At 41.8% G+C, this 18,134-nt stretch overlaps 1 protein-coding gene across 5 annotated transcripts in view; it reads right to left on the minus strand.

Annotated features, from left to right (window-relative positions):
* Positions 1 to 18,134, minus strand: part of ENOX1 (ecto-NOX disulfide-thiol exchanger 1) — a 596,201-nt gene that overhangs the window by 481,910 nt on the left and 96,157 nt on the right. The window contains exon 2 of one of the 5 annotated variants that reach the window (XM_066236814.1): positions 37 to 170. The exons of the other annotated variants lie outside the window; for them this stretch is intronic. The gene's annotated coding sequence lies outside the window, so the exon portion shown is untranslated. The remainder of the gene's footprint in view (positions 1 to 36; positions 171 to 18,134) is intronic. 5 annotated transcript variants of the gene reach the window in all.

Genomic DNA, 18,134 nt, shown 5'->3' on the forward strand with positions numbered 1-18,134 from the left:
TCCCCGTGCAATGTGACTGATTCCCACCAAGCTTACCAACTGCTGTTCACCTGGAGACCCAATAAATTCATCAACCAGCCAAGAGAACTTCAGAAGCCAAGGGTGAACAGGATGTAATTCTCAGACTCAGAGACTTAACATGAATGTCTGCCTCCTTCTCTGAACAAAACCTGCATTGGTGGTAAGAAAAGAATTTGTCACTTGAAAACCAAGTAAGAAAGAAGAGTAGAGCTGAGAGGGGCTGATATTTGGGTCATTCGTGCATTCAACTCTTCACACATTTACTGAGCACCTACTACAGACTCAGAACTGCTCGAGGTAATGGGAGTGCAGCCAGGAATAAGGCAGACAAGACCTCCATGTAAGATCTCATAGGAGAAACTGCAGTAAACTAAGAAAGAAATGTGCTTTGATGACCATACAACAGGGCAGTGTAATGGCAGAAGCTAGTTAAATAGGGAGGACAGGAAAAGCCAAGCAGAGCAAAGAGCTACAACAAAATGCTCAACGTCAGGAAGAGACATGGTAGAACCTTAAATGCATACCACTAAATAAAAACTTTTTTAAAAAATCAAATCTGCCTGACCTGTGGTGGTGCAGTGGATAAAGCGTTGACCTGGAAATGCTGAGGTTGCCGGTTCGAAACCCTGGGCTTGCCTGGTCAAGGCACATATGGGAGTTGATGATTCCAGCTCCTCCCCCCTTCTCTTTCTCTGTCTCTCTCTCCTCTCTCTCCCTCTCTGTTTCTCTCTCTCCCCCTCTCTCTCCTCTCTAAAAATGAATAAATAAAATAAAATAAATAAAATAAAATACAAAAAAAACCCCATAAAAACATCAAATCTAAAGAGGCTACACACTATGATTCCAAGTAAATGAAGTTCTAGAAAAGATAAAAATATGGAGAAAGCACAAAGGTCCCTGGTTGCCAGGGGTCTGGGAGAAGAGATGACTAGGAGGACGCAGAGGGATGTCAGGGCAGTGAAACCACTCTGTGTGGTACAGTAGTGGTGGGTACATGCCACTATACCCGTGTCCAAACCTTTAGAACACACAACCCAAGAGTGAATGCTAATGTACTCTCCAGACTTCGGGTGACAATGATGTGTCAGTGTGTGTTCATCAGATGGAACAGATGTGCCTCTTTGGGGTAGGCCGTCCACAGTGGAGAGGCTGTGCAAGTAGGGCGCACAGGGCAGGAGATTAGAGCAATTCTCTGCACTTCCTGCTCAATTCCGCGAACCTAAAACTACTCCAAAAAATAAAGTGTTGTTTAAAGTCCTTAAGGTAAGAAAGAGGGCTGCGTGCTGAAGAACTGAAAGGCGCCCAGCTTTGCTGAGGTAGAGTGAACAAGGCAGGCGCACAATGGCATCAGGGTAAGGCAGGGAGGTCCCGGTTAGAACTTTGATTTTCATTCTAAAAGCACCAGGGGCTACTGACTGGCTCATCGTAATGTGTTTTGGATTTCTGAAAGGTCACGCTGGCTACAGTGTGGAAAATGTGTGGAAAACCAAGAGGCAATAAACAGAGGCTGATGGTAGTGATCGGGCCTGGACGTGCAGCCCACTGGCTGTGGGGGGATTTGAAGTACGTTTGAAAGAAGAGCTGACAGGACTGGTGAGGAGTAGACTACACATGGGGGTTAAGGGAGTAGGAGAAATCAAAGTTTACGAATGGGAAGAGATACCATTTACTGAGATGTAAAGATCCCTCCAGGAGAGTACATATGAAGACTACACAAGGTGCCACATGCCAAGTGGCCGACCTATGGAAGTGGTGGGAGTGTTCAGGTCCACCAGAAGAACTCAAGTTGGGCTTGATCTCTTCCTTGACTGAGTATATGTAAATATATATATATATATATATATATATATATATATATATATATTAGTTTTAATAGATGGTTTCTGCAATTCAAAGCATCATTTTAACAATCTTTCAAAGACCAAAAAGAAAGCATTGTTATTGTTCAGGTTCACAGTAACTTGCACAGAAGCTGAGAGCAAATGAGGTAAAGAATCTTGGGAAGGTCACAAGGCAAGTTATCAACAGAGCTGACAGCAGGAGCCAGGCTTCTTCTGAGCTTCCTTGCAGGAGATCACACATACATCATCCAAAATGTGCCCCGGGCCCTACAGGCACCGTTCTCTACGGTTCTCTACGTGAGAACTCACTCCAGATGAGGTAGGAGTGGGGGGGCCGCTGTCCCCTCTCCTCTAGCTCATTCTGTCTAGATGCTATTTAAATAATCTATAAAAGGTGGCTGACAAAACTTGAAAACTCAAAAAATGAAAACAAACCTTACAGAGAACAAATCAAGTAATAAAGTGCAATATGACATAGATTTTTAAAAGACATTATAATTATGAACTGCAGGGCCTGGCATGCAGAAGTCCTGCAGAAACCCTTCTTAGGGTCACATGGACTTGCGTCCTCAAGAACGGAAGAAGCACGGGTGCCCAGGACACACAGGCATGCCAGCACCTCTTCATACACCTCACCTGGGAGTCCTCCCCTGTCCCTGAGGTTTCTCAAAGAATGTACAAACCCTACATAAATTTTAGGAAAAGGAAAAGCAAAAAACACTAATACCTAAGAGGTGACAGGTCTGGGCTTTGCAACATTATTTAAAAGAGAAAATTTCAATGAGCCGAAATTACCACTAAAAGAATTCAGGTCCATATTTAGAACAGACAGACACTGGGGGCGGACTGGGAGGCCTGAGCAGGTTATGTAGTCAGTCAGCACACTACCTGGACAAGTTCTGAAACGGGCCCCATTTCTCCCCTGCCAGGCTCTCCCTCAGCAGCCACGGGACTCCCACCTCGCCACGTTCTGCAGTCTGAAAGGGAACAGTGAGGGGGCGTCTGCCTCTGGTTTGCCCCTGTGAGTCATACGTCCTCTGCGCCTACTGAACGTGGGCTGTTTGTTTTCTTGTTGATTTGCAGACTTCTCCTGTGCTGCTCTTCTCTAATAATGTTTCCTTTACATCGCAAGCACAGCCCTGCCATGGACATTATGGTCACAGTTAGGGGTCCCCATAATAACTGGACTAAGAACAGCCAAAGAAGGGGGTTCAAGAGAAAGAAATCTGAGCTGCTTGGCCAACAGCACCCTGTCCTCCAACCTGGAGATTCAAAAGCATCACTTTTCAGGGCTAAAACCATGACGGCCGTGTATGTTGAGATGGGAATTACTCTCCTTCATCCTGATTTTCTTACCAAATGCTTTCACAAAGGCCCCTAGAACCGAGGTGCTCCCAGCACACACAGGACAGTCAACACTCGCCCTGTTGTTAGATAAACACTCAGGGGGCTCAAGCTCTGACACTGACAATGACGCCCCCTCCCCCCACCATCTCACTACATCCCAATCACCCACCTAGGCCTACGGCCCCATCCATTCTGCCTACAGAACCCTCTCTACTGCATGGACATATCATTTTCCTAACTATATTTTCTCAAATCATTAAAATTCGCTCTTTTAAAACAAGATAGAAGGTGACAGAGGACAATCTGACTTTGGGTGGTGGGTTTGCAACATAATTGAACAACAAGATAACCTGGACTTGTTATCTTTGAATATATGTATCCTGATTTATTGATGTCGCCCCATTAAAAAAAAAATTATATAAAAAAAAAATTCGCTCTTTTTTTTTATAATATGGTGATCTAGATTTGCAATAAGAATCCAAGAAAGACAGCAAGAGTGAAGGCAAACAGTGTGATCACAGGGGACAGGAATCCAGGTCTGCTCCTAGGAGGACTCTGAGTCAGTGATTAAGATGGACCAGTGACAGGAGGCCTGGAGAGGAGACAAGCACACGAGCAGGAGTGACCAAAAGGAAACCATGAATTATGAATCAGGGAGGCATTCAAGGTGGTGGGCCTTCGCCCTCAGCGTGAGACATCCTGGAGGCCACTCCAGGGCCTGAAGTGCAGGCAGGAGGATGCCAGGGGCATCTATCACTGGAAATGATAAAAACTGAGTAGGCAGAAACAAGGCAAATACTACTGACATTCTACAGCCTGTATGGTCAATTTTCTATTTCTATTTTTCTATATTCTTCTTCCCTTCACAATGTGAACCCAGCGTTCAATGCCCTATGATCCTCAAATTACACCTGAAACCCTGGTCTGACAATTATCGTCATGATGATCCTATAACGATCTGTACACAAGAACATACTTAACTTACTTTGTGGAGCCTTTTTCACATCTACTGTGTCATTCAATTCTCATGAGTATGGGACATAAGCACTATTAAATAAATACATCCACTCTCAAAGAGATGTATAACCTTGCCCAACGCCACTCAAGTAAAAGACCCTTCACTCAAACCTAGATATTTTCTGGCTGGAGATGCTATGCTTTCTAGAATACACTGTTAGTATATTCCTTGCTTTCTAAACTGTATGTGCTGAATATTTCACTAATTTAGATCTCACTGATTCGGGTTTGGTGAGATAATAAAACATCATCATTTGAAACCCCACTTACTTGGAAATCTAGGAGGTGTTATGATAAATGTTGTATGTAAAATATAGGTACAGGATGCTGAATAGGGAAGCTAACATCCTGGAGGTGGAGAATAAGGAAACTTGCCTTTGTTTAGTCATCAGGGCCAACATCACCAACTTAGCATTTATATGCAATTTTTCTTTAAGTGAGAGGAGAGGGGATAGTGAGACAGACTCCCGCATGCACCCCAGCTGGGATCCACCTAGCAACCCCTATCTGGGTCCAATGCTCAAATCAACCAAGCTATCTTCAGCACCCATGGCCAATGCTCAAACCAATTGAGCCACTGGCTGCAGGAGGTGGTGAGGGAGAGAGAGGGGATAGAGAAGCAGATGGTTGTTTCTCCTGTGTGCCCTGACCAGGAATCAAACTCAGGATGTCCATATGCCAAGCTGACACTCTATCCACTGAGCCCACCAGCCAGGGCCAAATATGAATTTTTAAAATGGAGTTGCTAACTAAAAATGATATAATTCTGTTTTCATAGCTAATCAATGTTTTTGAAAATTAAGAAAAAACCTCCCCAAAATAAGATGTCTAATCTTAAAGTAATAATACTGAGTCTATAGGCTAAAATAATAATAAAAAAAAATACCCACTCTCATATGGTTTTGTCAAGTACCTTTATCACTTACTATATTATCCTGTAGTTCAAATTCTCTATTAATTCATATCTGCCTTTCCTTAAAGAGTCCAGCACAAAGCTGATTTTTAAATATTTGTTGAGTAGATGAATGGATATATATAAAGGAAAGCACATGTCCATCATGCTATACTCTCTGTCAGCTGAAGAATAAAATGGCCACTTGCTCAGACACTGTGGACCAGGCCTTGGCTTTGGAATCACACAGACACAGATTCAAAACCTACTCTTTGGAAACTACATTTCATGGGCACATTATCTCACCTTTTGATTCTAAGTTGCCTCATCTGCAAAATGGGAACAATACTGAGTACCATGACAAATTGGTTTGAGGATCAAATGAAGTCACAGACTTGTTCTCTTAGGTTGTAGAACTTGCTGTGGCTGGTTTACTTTCCACCCATTCCACGGTTAGCATGACCCCCACAAACCAACCTTCACAATGGTGCTTCACTACACAACACCCTATTGTAGACTTAATCCTAAATATCAACTTTATTTCCAATGATGATCAATTTCCTTTCCACTAACATTAAACTTCTATATTCACAGTCTAGAGATGTTATTATGCCTACCAGGTGTTCAACAAATGTTGAGTAAATGTCTCAGAGAAGTGAAGCTCTCACCCTTTTATGCACAAATATTCTTTCTTTCTGAAAGTATTCTAAAATGTATTATACACTTCACCACTTTGCTAAAAAAGCAGGTTGAAAGAACTTGAACCTTTCCTTGACTTAGGATTATTAACAGGAATTTATTAAGACTGGAATGAAAAGTTGTAATTCTTTGGAGGCTTTTCAAGTCAGTAGATTTGCTTACACTAAATGTTCCCAGAATTTATATGCTGTAATAATTCCTTTCATTTCTTCCTATGGTCAGCAACTTCATCTCCTGGAGGGCACAAGATACTGGGGAAGTAACAAGACAAAGTCCTTGTCATCATCAAAGAGTAGACTAAGAATCATTCATGGATATTTCTCACCCTGGCACACGTTTGGTAAAAACTTTAAGGAGAGCCCATATGCTTGTTAGTCCAAGGAGGATTGATCCATCTCTAATGTCTTATTCATAATAGGTACTCCTCAATCACTTATGAAGCAAATTAATAGAGTAAACAGTATGTTACCTTTGTAATTATGGTTCTCTATTTGGATGGTTTGTTCCAATCGATGACTGACTAGGCCACTTACTCATTTGAGGCTATATTTTGTATGTGTGTGAGAGAGAAAGAGAGGGAGAGACAAGAACAAACAGGAAGGGAGAGCGATAAGAAGCATCAACTAATAGTTGTGGCAGCTTAGTTGTTCATTGATTGCTTTCTCATATGTGCCTTGACTGGGGGGCTCCAGCTGAGCCAGTGACACCTTGCTTAAGCCAGCAACCTTGGGCTCAAGCCAGCGACCCTGGGCTCAAGCCAGTGACCTTGGGCTTCAAGCCAGCAACCATAGCATCATGTCTATAATCCCAAATTCAAACCGGAAACCCCACACTCAAGCTGGTGAGCCCTTATTCAAGTCAGATGAGCCCATCCTCAAGGCAGTGATCTCGAGATTTCAAATCTGTGTCCTCAGCATCCCAGGTCGATGCTCTATCCACTGCACCACTACCTGATCAGTCTGGGCTATACTTTTTCATTTGCAAAATAAGATAATTGAATTAAATTATCCCTAAAATCCTTTCCAATCTGAATCTCCCATGATCCTATAGTTCTTGGCGCACATATAAATTCCAGATGATACAGTTGCTGAAAACCTGACCACTGTGTAAGTGAGGTATCAGAGAGCATAACGAATAAAAAATGTGTCTTCACCCTCTGAAATGACACTTGAGTAAAAAGGTGTTATCCTTGTGCCATGGCAATAAATATAAAAATAATTAGTTCTCTTTCTTTCTCCAACCCCTAAAAGCATAAAGAAGAGTAGAAATATTGACCTTGGAGTATAAACATATTGATCTTTTTTTTTCTGTGTCAAATGCTTAAAATAAGTAAAAAAAAAAACAACACTAGTATATTTTAAGTCAACTGATTTCAGGCAGTTTTCTTAAAGGAATTTTTCTAAGAACTAAATCTAGTGCTTTTATTTATCTTATATTCTTAGCAATTCACTCAATACCACTTGGTCATAATGTAACTTATTGGCGACGTTTATTTAAATAATAATATTACAATATCACTCTGCACAGAAATTTAAGTTATGTCTTTAAACCACAGCCTAACTCTACTAAAACTGAAACTTCTAAACTAAAAAAGTCCATGAGTTTTACACACACACACAAAAAAAATGCTTTTAAATAAGTCAAATATTGGTCAACAAGCTAAGGTAGGAGGGCGTTATGAGCACTGGAGGCCAAGACTAGGGGGAGGCCTGGGTACCGCCCTTCTGGGTAGGACCATGTTCCTTTAATTTAATTCCACACAAACTCAAAGTATACTTTCTTCAAACACTGTGCCAAATTGCACAGGAATACAAAAAACAAATAAAAGATATTATCTCTGCCTTGGAGGAGACACAGCAAGGCCAAGTGACACTTGAACAAGGACTGCCCAGGACAGAATTCCCACTTTGCCATAATTAGCTGCGAAACTTGGGCAAGATACTCAGCCTTCTGACCCAATATCTTTGTCTGCATCACAGTGACGATAACGGGACCTCTCTCCCAATGTCATGAAGATTAAATAAGTCATGACTCCTAAAGCACTAAGAATAGTTCCTGGCACATTATAAGCATTCAAGGTCAGTATCATCATCATCATAATTATCATGTTAGGAATTTACAATTTGTGAGTTTAAACTTTTTTTTTTTTACTTTAGTAAAATGGATGCTATAACAAACAGATCCTAGGACTTTTATAAAAGGGGAAAAACTGGGAAATAACTTTTCCAGCAAGTTTCATCATTCTTCTTGTGCCTTCCTGAGAAATTCTTACTATAACCAGTCCTCAGAGACGTAAAGGTAATAATGAGGGAGGGAGAAACATGTAAATAAACAAGGAAACCTGAGAAAGAAGAGAGAAAAGGGGGAGAAAGGGAGGGAGCAGACAGGAGGAGCATTTCTGAGTCACCTGAAGACATCAGATAGGCAGTAATTCCCCTGAAGACGGAGGGATAAGGACCTCTGCCGCAGCCCTGCCCTGCTCTTCTCCTTCTCTACCCAGCAAACCCACCCCCAGCACTGAGCTACCACACTTAGCTTTCCCCTACCACGTCTGTGCTCCTCTTCACACTTTGTTTTACAGAATACTAGATGCAGAAAGTTCCTTAGATGTCACCTAATCCAAGCTTCTTATTTCATACATGAGAAAAATTAAGGGCCAGTGAGACCAAGTCATTGGCTCTGGCTTTTATGGCTCTGTGATGGCAAAAAAGAAATTAAAACAGGACTCCCTGTGCCCCAGGTAGGTCGGTGCTATCTCCTTGAAGACAACAGAATGAGTACATTTAATCAAATCGAGTCTGCCTGGCTCTTATCACATTTGGCAGATCCAAAAATTTTGATATTGGGAAGAAAATCTTGAGAAAAATTTTTTAAAGGAATTAACAAGAAGCTTACTGTTTTTTACTCAATAAATATGTTTCACTATTAACTTCATTGCCCGCTAAGCCTAAAATTAGGTTTTACTATGCTTGGGCAGGTCCCGCCTAACCAACAACAGGACAATCAGATTTCAATTAAACAGACACTCTCACCTGGGCCATTCACATAAACACACACACACACACACATACACACACAATCAAGAGGCACTGAAAGTTTGAAGCCACTCTTGTTGTCTTCCAGCCTGTGTTTAGAAGAAGGATATCTTTCATACTACGAGAAGGCTCTCCTACTATAGAGACTTCAAATAATTAATGTTCTAATGTTCTAACAAAGAAAGAAGTCTCTTGCTATTGTTCCATATGCTATTATTTCTAATTCAACAACAAAAGACAGTGGAATCACTGCATTCCACAAGCTTTCATCTGTTTCCTGAGAGTCCTCTGGAAGTTGTGCCCTAACCAGGTCAACAGTCTCCTAAATGTTTCCTGAGTCCCAGCTTTCTATTCCACGATGGAAGACCAAGGCTCTGAAACCAGGATCGTTTCATCCCTTTTAATAATATACTTAAAAACGTAAATATATCTTCCTGTTGTTGTTCTATCTTGAATCTTTAAGTATAACTATCTACTAAAATGCACATTTTGAAGGAAGAAAAAGCCCCTGTTTGCTTACACTCTCCCCCTTCCCTTCCCTTCTGTGTCTGGGTAGCATCTTCTCTCTCATTCACTTCTCCACGTGGGGTTGTGAAGGTCAACCTCATCGTGATTGAAGGAAAGATGTGGGCAGTCTTCTCATAGTTGTTTAGACAATCGGAACATCCGAATCTGGGCCACTAAAAATAACTCAGCTCTGTTGTCTAAATAGGTGTTTACTTTTAGCAGACTAGACGCGCTTAACGTGGGTGCATTAGAACAGTGTTTGGTAAGTATTATTTACACGAGTCTCTACTATGGCTATGAGTTTTGTTTTTTCTCTTCCTGTTTCTCTTTCATGGTAGATACAGGCTGGCCACCATGGGTGGTGGCAGCTGTGGTTGCTATTCTCACCCACATGAAATTCAATAATAGGTAAAGCAGAGCCCAACATTATTATAAAAAAGCAATTGCAAAATCAGACACTCAAGCGCAGAAGAAGCTGAGCCAAGATTTGAAAGTTTCTAAGGAAGGAGAAAAAAGTATAGCTGCATCTTCCTACCCTGCATGCCAACTAGCAGTGGCCGTTCAGCCTCTGCAAATGCTTCTCAGAAAAAGGAAACACCACAAACGCAACAGGAGCTGAGATCCTGAGGGAGCCAATTAGATTTAAGCCACTTCCAAATTCTGTGAAAAAATAAAATTAGAGAAAAAAAAAAAAACTTGGTGCTTGAAATGACATTTTACATGTTCTGCTTAGGGCCTGTGGAATAGGATTTCTATAATGATGAGTTGTCACATTTATAAAATAAACCTTGGGTTTTTAATATAGTGGAAGAGAATCACTAGCTAGTAAGAGAAAACTTCGCTTCAGAGGAAGAATGTGGTACATCATGTCTAATAGGTACCTCATCCTTCATCTTTGGAATTATTAGCCAAAATCTGACAAATTAGGCCAAGGTCAATGGCAGATAACTGCAGAGAAACTCTCCTTTGGATGTCTGGATGCATACATCTCTGAGGTTTCTGCATTGTCTAGCGAAGCGAGGGTGGGAGCAGGCCTGAGAGGCACCGCAAACTCTAGATCCCCTTCCCAGTACCAGCTTCCCAACGGCCTTTCATAATCTATGGCAGGAAAGGCTGGGGTCGGAGGGAAGGGCAGCAGCTCTCAGAAACCACTTCCAGCTGCAGAAAGCATCTGGAGGGACGGAGCCGCCGCTGCTCAAGGGCGTTCAGGATGCAGCAATGTTTTGTTTTGGATACTCTCTTCCTTTCTTAGAAACTTTTAAAACTTGGCTCATTTCTTTCAGAGCTCAAGTGTTTGATTTGCGCAATTATTTTTGTAATGCTGGGTTCCACTCAGTTGGGTTTCAGCTGGCGGTGGGAACAGGGGACACAGTGTCCCCGACTCCTGGATCTCTCCAGAGCTCACTACACTAATTTGATGGGTATCTGTGAGTTAGGTATAACCTTTACTTTTTTTTGTGAGAGAGATAGGGACAGATAGACAGGAGGGGAGCAAGATGAAAAGCATCAATTCTTCGTTGTGGCACCTTAGTTGTTCATTGATTGCTTTCTTATATGTGCCTTGACTGGGGGGCTACAGCAGACTGAGTGATCCCTTGCTCAAGCCAGAGAACTTGGGCTCAAACTGGTGAGCTTTGCTCAAATCATATGAACCCATGTTCAAGCTGGTGATCTCAGGGTTTCGAACCTGGGTCCTCCGCATCCCAGTCCGATGCTCTATCCACTGTGCCACCCCCTGGCCAGGCAGGTATAACATTTCTTAATTAGATGTAGAGCAGATGTGTCACATACAACAGAGACAGGCCAAAAGACAGTAAGGCTTTAAAAGACACCATCCTATTTCAGTTTCTGTGATGGTTTCTCTCTGCTCCAGGATGAAGTAGCCACAGATACATCTCCAAAGATAATTTTGTAAAAACAACTGGGCTCTACACACCTGACCCTCATGTATTCCTCCACCTTCTCTTTAATATGACATCAAAGTAACTGTGTCACAGAAATGGATAGAGTTCAAAGGAAACATGCCTCTTGAAAACCATTCCAGGGCTACTGGGCAAGGATATACATTTGTTCTATTATGTGGTTGAATGTCACTGCAATCCTTCTAGATGAAGTAGTTATTTCATTGCTGCCAGTGACAAATATGTATGAAGCACCCATTCTGTGCTAGCCTCAACAGCATGTCAGGAAACACTAAGAAAAGAGAACTCGCATCTGCCTCCACAGAGATTCTGCTCTAAGCTAATGAAGACGCGCATGCCTGTGCAAGAAGCAACTCGCCTGTCAAAGTCCCTCTTTCTCAGGGTCTACCTTACGTAGAATCTGTTCCACGTGGCTGCTCTGATGTCCTAAACAGAAATAACATCTTCCTCACTTGCCTTCCTATGTCTTTTCCTATTTTGCATTTTAGCCATCTACATAATCATCTTATTGCCCCTTTAAACTCTTTTAACAGTCATATTTTAATGAATAAAAAGAGCAAGATGTGTCAGTACAAGTCCTGACTGTGTCATAGAGACAAGCATGTCAGTTACGGAGGAAGCAGAGTGCTCAGGAAGGACCTTACCAGCTACCCTGGAGGGAGCACCAGAGCGAACAGGCTCAGGAAAGCATGAGGAGCATGTCCACACCAACACAAAACTAAGCCGAAGTCGGATGTCCAAGGACGTCTCCTAACACAGATATTTAAAATGTGGTAGGTTCTGATGACCCTCTGAGTGGCCATAGAGGGTGACCAAAGGTCCTTTTAAATCCTTTCAAACCCATGAGAGGACTCCTTATCGACGCCAGTGGTAGTAATGACTAGGGGATAATAACACTCTTGTTTTTGAAGCCCTGGACCTCTCCTGAGAACCATCACCCTACAGAGGACAGGTAATCTTCAGAAACAACTGAATTCCCATGTTTGCGTTTACCACAGTGAATAATGTGACCTCTTTGGAGAGAGGGCTTTTGCACAATAAACACAGACAGTGACAAGCTATGTCTTTTTATGGGCATTTTGGAAAAATATTTTCCCTAGATAATTGCAAAATGGGAATACATATATTGTATCAGCCAAACTAAAAAGTGTCATGGTCATAACCAAATAGTACCACCTTAAATATTTGAGCTTTGCAGTTATTTTCACATAAACAGTGTTTAGAATGTCTCTTTCGAGTTGATAGTTTTTAGAAATGACCACTTTAAGCATTTACTTTCTTTCCTGCCTCATGCTGATCTTCTTCAATTTCCCAGGATTGCCAAGGTCATTCTCTACAGTATTTGTTTTAAACACAACTTGGTGCCAAAGATTCTGCCTCAGCTTTCAAGTTCATTCCAATGGCATGTTCCCACACTGGGTCTCTTCAGATTTCTCTGTTCTGAGATCTAGTCGATCTGCATTTTCTGCAGAAAGTTTCACTTTCAGTCACTGCAATCTACCTCTTACATAGTGTCCTTTCATTGCCCTGGGTAGGTCACTGCCTGGAAGGCAGCAGAGAAGAGGAACTTTTTGATGTTAATGAGGCCTCAGTGCAGGACTCACAGCTGAAGGTGAGGAGCCCAGGCTGGTATTTCTCTTGGGAGCTGAGGTGAGCACTAGCTTAAGGGCACAACTGAGAGTCATTTGTGCACCTTGCTGTTAGCCTAAACCAGTATTCCAACATCGGAGCAGTGACCTGTTAATGGCTTACATAATGAAGGAATGAGTCAGTGCACTTATACTTGGCAGTTCAGACTTGGGCTATGCAAGGACTTACGTCAAAAGGGAATTTGGGAAGAGAAGGATTGAGTCATAATTTTTTTTCCTGTAAGTTGCTGCTGGTGGAATAAAGGCTAATAAATTATGGACATCTGTATTCTTCTGCTGTTTCCCTCTTTCTGGACTTTTAGACAACTGTGAGCTCCACTTTGAGCCCAGCTAGTGTCACATCCCAGGCACTCCGGGGAATGACAGCACTTTGGCCTGCAGAGAGGCATGCCATTACTTAAGATTAGCACTTCTCAGGAGCAGAGGAAACTTGCCACAACCTTTCACAACTGGGAGAGCAATCACCACCTGGTTTTAAACACGAAGAAATCTCCTGGAATAAGATGAAGTCTCAAGCAACATTTACCAAGGAGTCAAAAGTCACGTGTGAGACTGCAGGATAATCTTGCATCAGGCTCTTGCCAGTCATGGTTGCAAGGACAAAGGGGAAGTGTCTGACATTCTAAAGAGGAAATACAACAGGAAAACTTAGATTTTTAGACCTAATAACAAAGGGTGACTTTAAGGAGCTCTTAGGATGTACCCTCCCCCCCCCAATTTTTTTTTATATTATCTCATTTAATTCTCACAGCAACCATTTGAGGTGGATAGTTGTATTAATATTTTTCTATTTAAGATGAGGAAACTGTGCCTTAGCCAGCTTAAGTAAGTAAATCATCTAAGTCTCCCAATTAACAAATGTCAGAGATAAATACATGCTATCAATTGCTTTCACTAGAACTAACCAATGAAAAATTGTTTAAATCAATACTAGTCTATTTCCAAAAATATTTTGAAGAATGAAGAAAAGCAATGAGCAGGAAAACAATTAATTTTTTTATTATTTTAAGTAGAATTTCTTTAAAAAATATCAAACTGAGAAGACTAGAGAGGAAAGACCCTTAGGAAAACACAGAGTTTCTCCACCCATACTGCTAGCCCCTTCCTGTGTTATCTAGGTTAAGCAGGCTAAAGGAGAGTCTAATGTCAAACCACATGGATGTTTGCCCTCAAAGGCAGGTTTGTTTTTTGCCAAGTGAGTCATCTATTTAAAAAAGTTTTCCATGTAGACTCAAATCTAAGTCACATGGTTGTCTGTCTCTGTCATAAAAAAAAAAATCTAATTCACACGGTATCATTCATATTTAAGTGTGATTTGTCCCCATTTGTCTATTTCCAGTAGTCAAGGCCTGGGAACTGAGTGTTCCTACTGTCTCCTCCTTGAGGAGGCTTTGGAGGGTGGTGACATCATGGGAACAAGTCCGTCTTCTTCCCTGTGACTCAGTGACTTGGTCATGTATGTCAAAGAAATGCTGCTATTACTAGTCTGCATCAGTGCATCAATTACTCGTTCTGCCAAGCAAATTCACGGGTAAACAGCATACCCTCTCTAGCCGCCTAACCCACAAAGAAACATGGGAAAGGCAGCAAGGAGACACTACTCAGGGCAAAACCAAACCACTAGAGTTGAACTTTGAACTTTATCCACTTCTTCACTCATACAAAAAAAGAGTGTACATACATTCCCACTTTTATCTTACCAAAATCAGGTAAAAACAGAATTTGCTCCTTCCTCCGTGTTCTTATGTTATACAAACTGCTAAAGTACAGTGCTCACCATGCAGTTCTATCATAGTATTTTAGGTATCTGTCTTCCACTCATGTAATAGCTCCTCCCCCGTAATATCTATATCCCATGAATCTGGTATCCCACGAACAAATATTTGTTAAACAAATGAGAGATGGAATGTAACAATAAATGAATGACAACTTGCTCAAGGGCTCTCTCTAACCAGGGCAAAAAGAATTGTTCTTTTCCCTCTTTTCTTTATGACTGCCACACTTAGACTGGGAGTATCAATCATGTTTGTTTGCAGTATTCGGTGTCTGGGATGTTTTGGGACCTAATGAATGAGTGCCGTGTGTGGTTATATGTGCACGACTCTCACAGTTGCCTCTACTCCTGTGTTCTGCAGAGCTCATCTCTCTCGCCTCGCACCCACCAAGCCTGCCTATCTCATAACTTGCTCCCTTAACCACTTATTTTCTTTGGGCTTCATTCACTTAGAATACTAATTCTAAAAAGGGTATTCTCCTGCTTACTGAAAGTTTCTGAAGGGAGGGAAGGGCAAAAAATAATGCCTGGTAATACCCACAGTGCTGCCCACAGCCTGAGTACCGTGTTCCAAGAGTGATGGATACTGGGTATTCAGCATGACTCAGCATAGACATGATCCTCCTCTTGCAGAATTTACAGTCGGTGGAAGGAAGAGATATAAACAGTCAGGCAAGTCAAATACAGTAATTGTAATGGCAGAGGAAATACAGGGGACTAAGAGAGCACAGGGAAGAGAAGGCAAACTTAATCTGGAGGTAAGAAAAACCCTCCTGGGCAAAGTACGTTTTAATATGTCACCTGAGAGATTAAGTAAGACTGTCCAGGTGAAGGGGGCATGTAAGCAAACCACTTAAGGAAGTTAAGATGAGCTGCGGTTTCAGTGAAGAGGCAAGTCTGGGCCGCGGCTGTTTGACTCTAAGGGCAATGGGAAGCCACTGAAGGATTTCAACCCAGGTGATAATAATCAGATCTGAGTTTCGGGAGTGACCCCGGAGTTGTAGGTAAAGACATACAGATTTGAGAGGTGTATTTTTTGGAATGGGCTAAGTGCAGTAATAAATAGGTCTTGAACAGTTTCCTTTAGCAAGATTGCTTTGGCTGCCATGTGGAGAGGGGGGATTATAAGACTGTGAGACTAGATCATAGAAACCACTTAGGTTGCCACTGCAGCAGACCAGATGAGGACAGTCACAGTGACAGTGCAAATGGAAAGAAGTGGCTGGTTCAGGAGACCAGTACGAAGACAGAGTAACAGAGTTAGGCAATCGACTAGATCAGAAGTTGGTAAATTTTCTATAAAACAGCAGACAGGAAAAATTCAGGCTTTGCCAGCTACACGGCTCCTGTCACAACTAGCTGATCCTGTAGCTCTAGTGAGAAAGTGGACACATTATGCAAGGAAATGAGGGTGCCTGTGTTCCAGTAAAAGGTTATGTACAGAAGCAGGTCAACAAGACAAATTGAGCCCAGAACTGACGTTTTCTGACACCTGAACTAAATGAGGGAGGTAGCAGAAGGGCAGTGAATTATGGCTATCAAGTACGTGTCCCGGGCATCTGGTTGGCCAGGGCTAATATTTACAGAGCAAGGGGTACTGGAAACAGAGCAGGGTCAGAGAGAGGGAGGTAGCGGTCAGGTTTTAGACACATTAAGTTTAAGATACCCAAGAGACATTACCCAAAACACGTCTAACAAGCACTTAGATATCTGGATCTCAGTTTCAGGGAAAAGACTTGCCTTCTAGGTAAAAATATATAGATTTGTGAGTTGCTTTAGTTAGGGTAGACCAAACTGTATTAACAGAACACCAAAACACAGTGGTTTTGAAGTAAGAAGTTTAATTTATTTCTTACATGGTGATGCAAGGAACTCTGATAGTAATGGGATGACATTCATTCCTGCAGCTCAGTCAACAGCAGCACCCATGTCACTCAGTGAAAAGGAGAACAGTTCAGAGAAAAGTACTTGGAAGAGTTTTGTATGGACCATGTCTAGAAAAGGCACACATCACGTCTACTCACATTCCCCTGGGGAGATCTTACTCACATGGCCACTACCTAGCTGCAAGAGAGTCTGGGAGACACAGTAGAGCTGTGAGCATCTAGAATGAGGATGCAGTGCACCCAGGATAAGGATGCGCAGGAGAACTGTGCATCTAGGATGAGGATAAGTGGATTTGGGTGAACAACTACAAGGATCCACCTCCAGAGTCAAAATATATACATAGGCCAGGAAGGTGTGATGATGAACAAAAGTGACTCAGGCAACTGAGTAGAGTGAGCATAGGTGCAGAGCTCTGAAGAACACCAGTGTCAGGAGATGACATGAGGAGGGAGAAGATTCAGCAAAGAAGAATGACAACATGAAAATAAAACTGGGAAACTGTGTTAGGTCTTTAAATGAATGTCAGTAGAAATGAGCACAATTTGGTCATTAAAAATTAAGCACATCTCTGACAAGCTGACCTCTGATATTTAGAGGAAAAATGAACCAAAATGCCTTTGAGAGAAAACAGGAAAAATCAGCTCTAAAAAAAGCCAGATTTTCATTACTATTCAGATGGATTGCTTTAGGGTTATGTATTACAACATTCACTTGTATCTTCTCACTTCTTTGTCCATAAACCAACCTAAATACCATATTTCCCCATGTATAAGATGCTCCCATGTATAAGACGCAACTTAATTTTGGGGCCTGAAATTTGAGGGAAAAAATGTATTACATAAAATTATTGAACTCAAGTTTTATTCATCATAAAACTCATACAACTCCTTATCACTGTCAGAACTCCCATCCATTAGCTTGTCCTCATCTGTGTCTGATGACAAATCACTGTCCTCAACAATGAGTGCAAAACAAGCATGAAAAAGTGGGAATTGCAAGTAAAAACAATCTACAACCACTGTATAAGATGCACCCAGTTTTTAGACCCCAATTTTTTTTTGAAAAAGGATGTGTCTTATACATGAGGAAATACAGTAGGTAAAAATTTGTATTCTGCATCAAAATTTTTATGTGGTCTTATATAAACATATAAATATGAATATGAACATATACCAGTCTGCATACACACACACACACCCAGCACTCACAGATTCATCACCACAATACATTTCTTTTTTGATTCCACTTTTTGCAATTCCCCATGCTCTCTGCTTTGCTCAAAGATTCTCCTCCCAATGGGAAGACCATGGAAAATAAGTTGATTCCATTCTGATAACATAAGTATTACTTCAGTCTCACAAAATACAACAGAGCCTGCAACTTACACAGAGAAAGGCAGGCCAGAGCACCTGTACCCCGCTCCTCAGCAAGAGTGGCCGAGGGGCGTCATCGAGGAGAAGGACCTGACACCCTGCAGAGCTGCGTCCACCCCTCTACTCTCTTCACCCTTTTCGGAATTCAAGCCTTTGGGGCAAGGAAGCGG

The sequence above is a fragment of the Saccopteryx bilineata genome, chromosome 6, assembly GCF_036850765.1.
Source record: "Saccopteryx bilineata isolate mSacBil1 chromosome 6, mSacBil1_pri_phased_curated, whole genome shotgun sequence".
Taxonomy (NCBI): Eukaryota; Metazoa; Chordata; class Mammalia; order Chiroptera; family Emballonuridae; genus Saccopteryx; species Saccopteryx bilineata.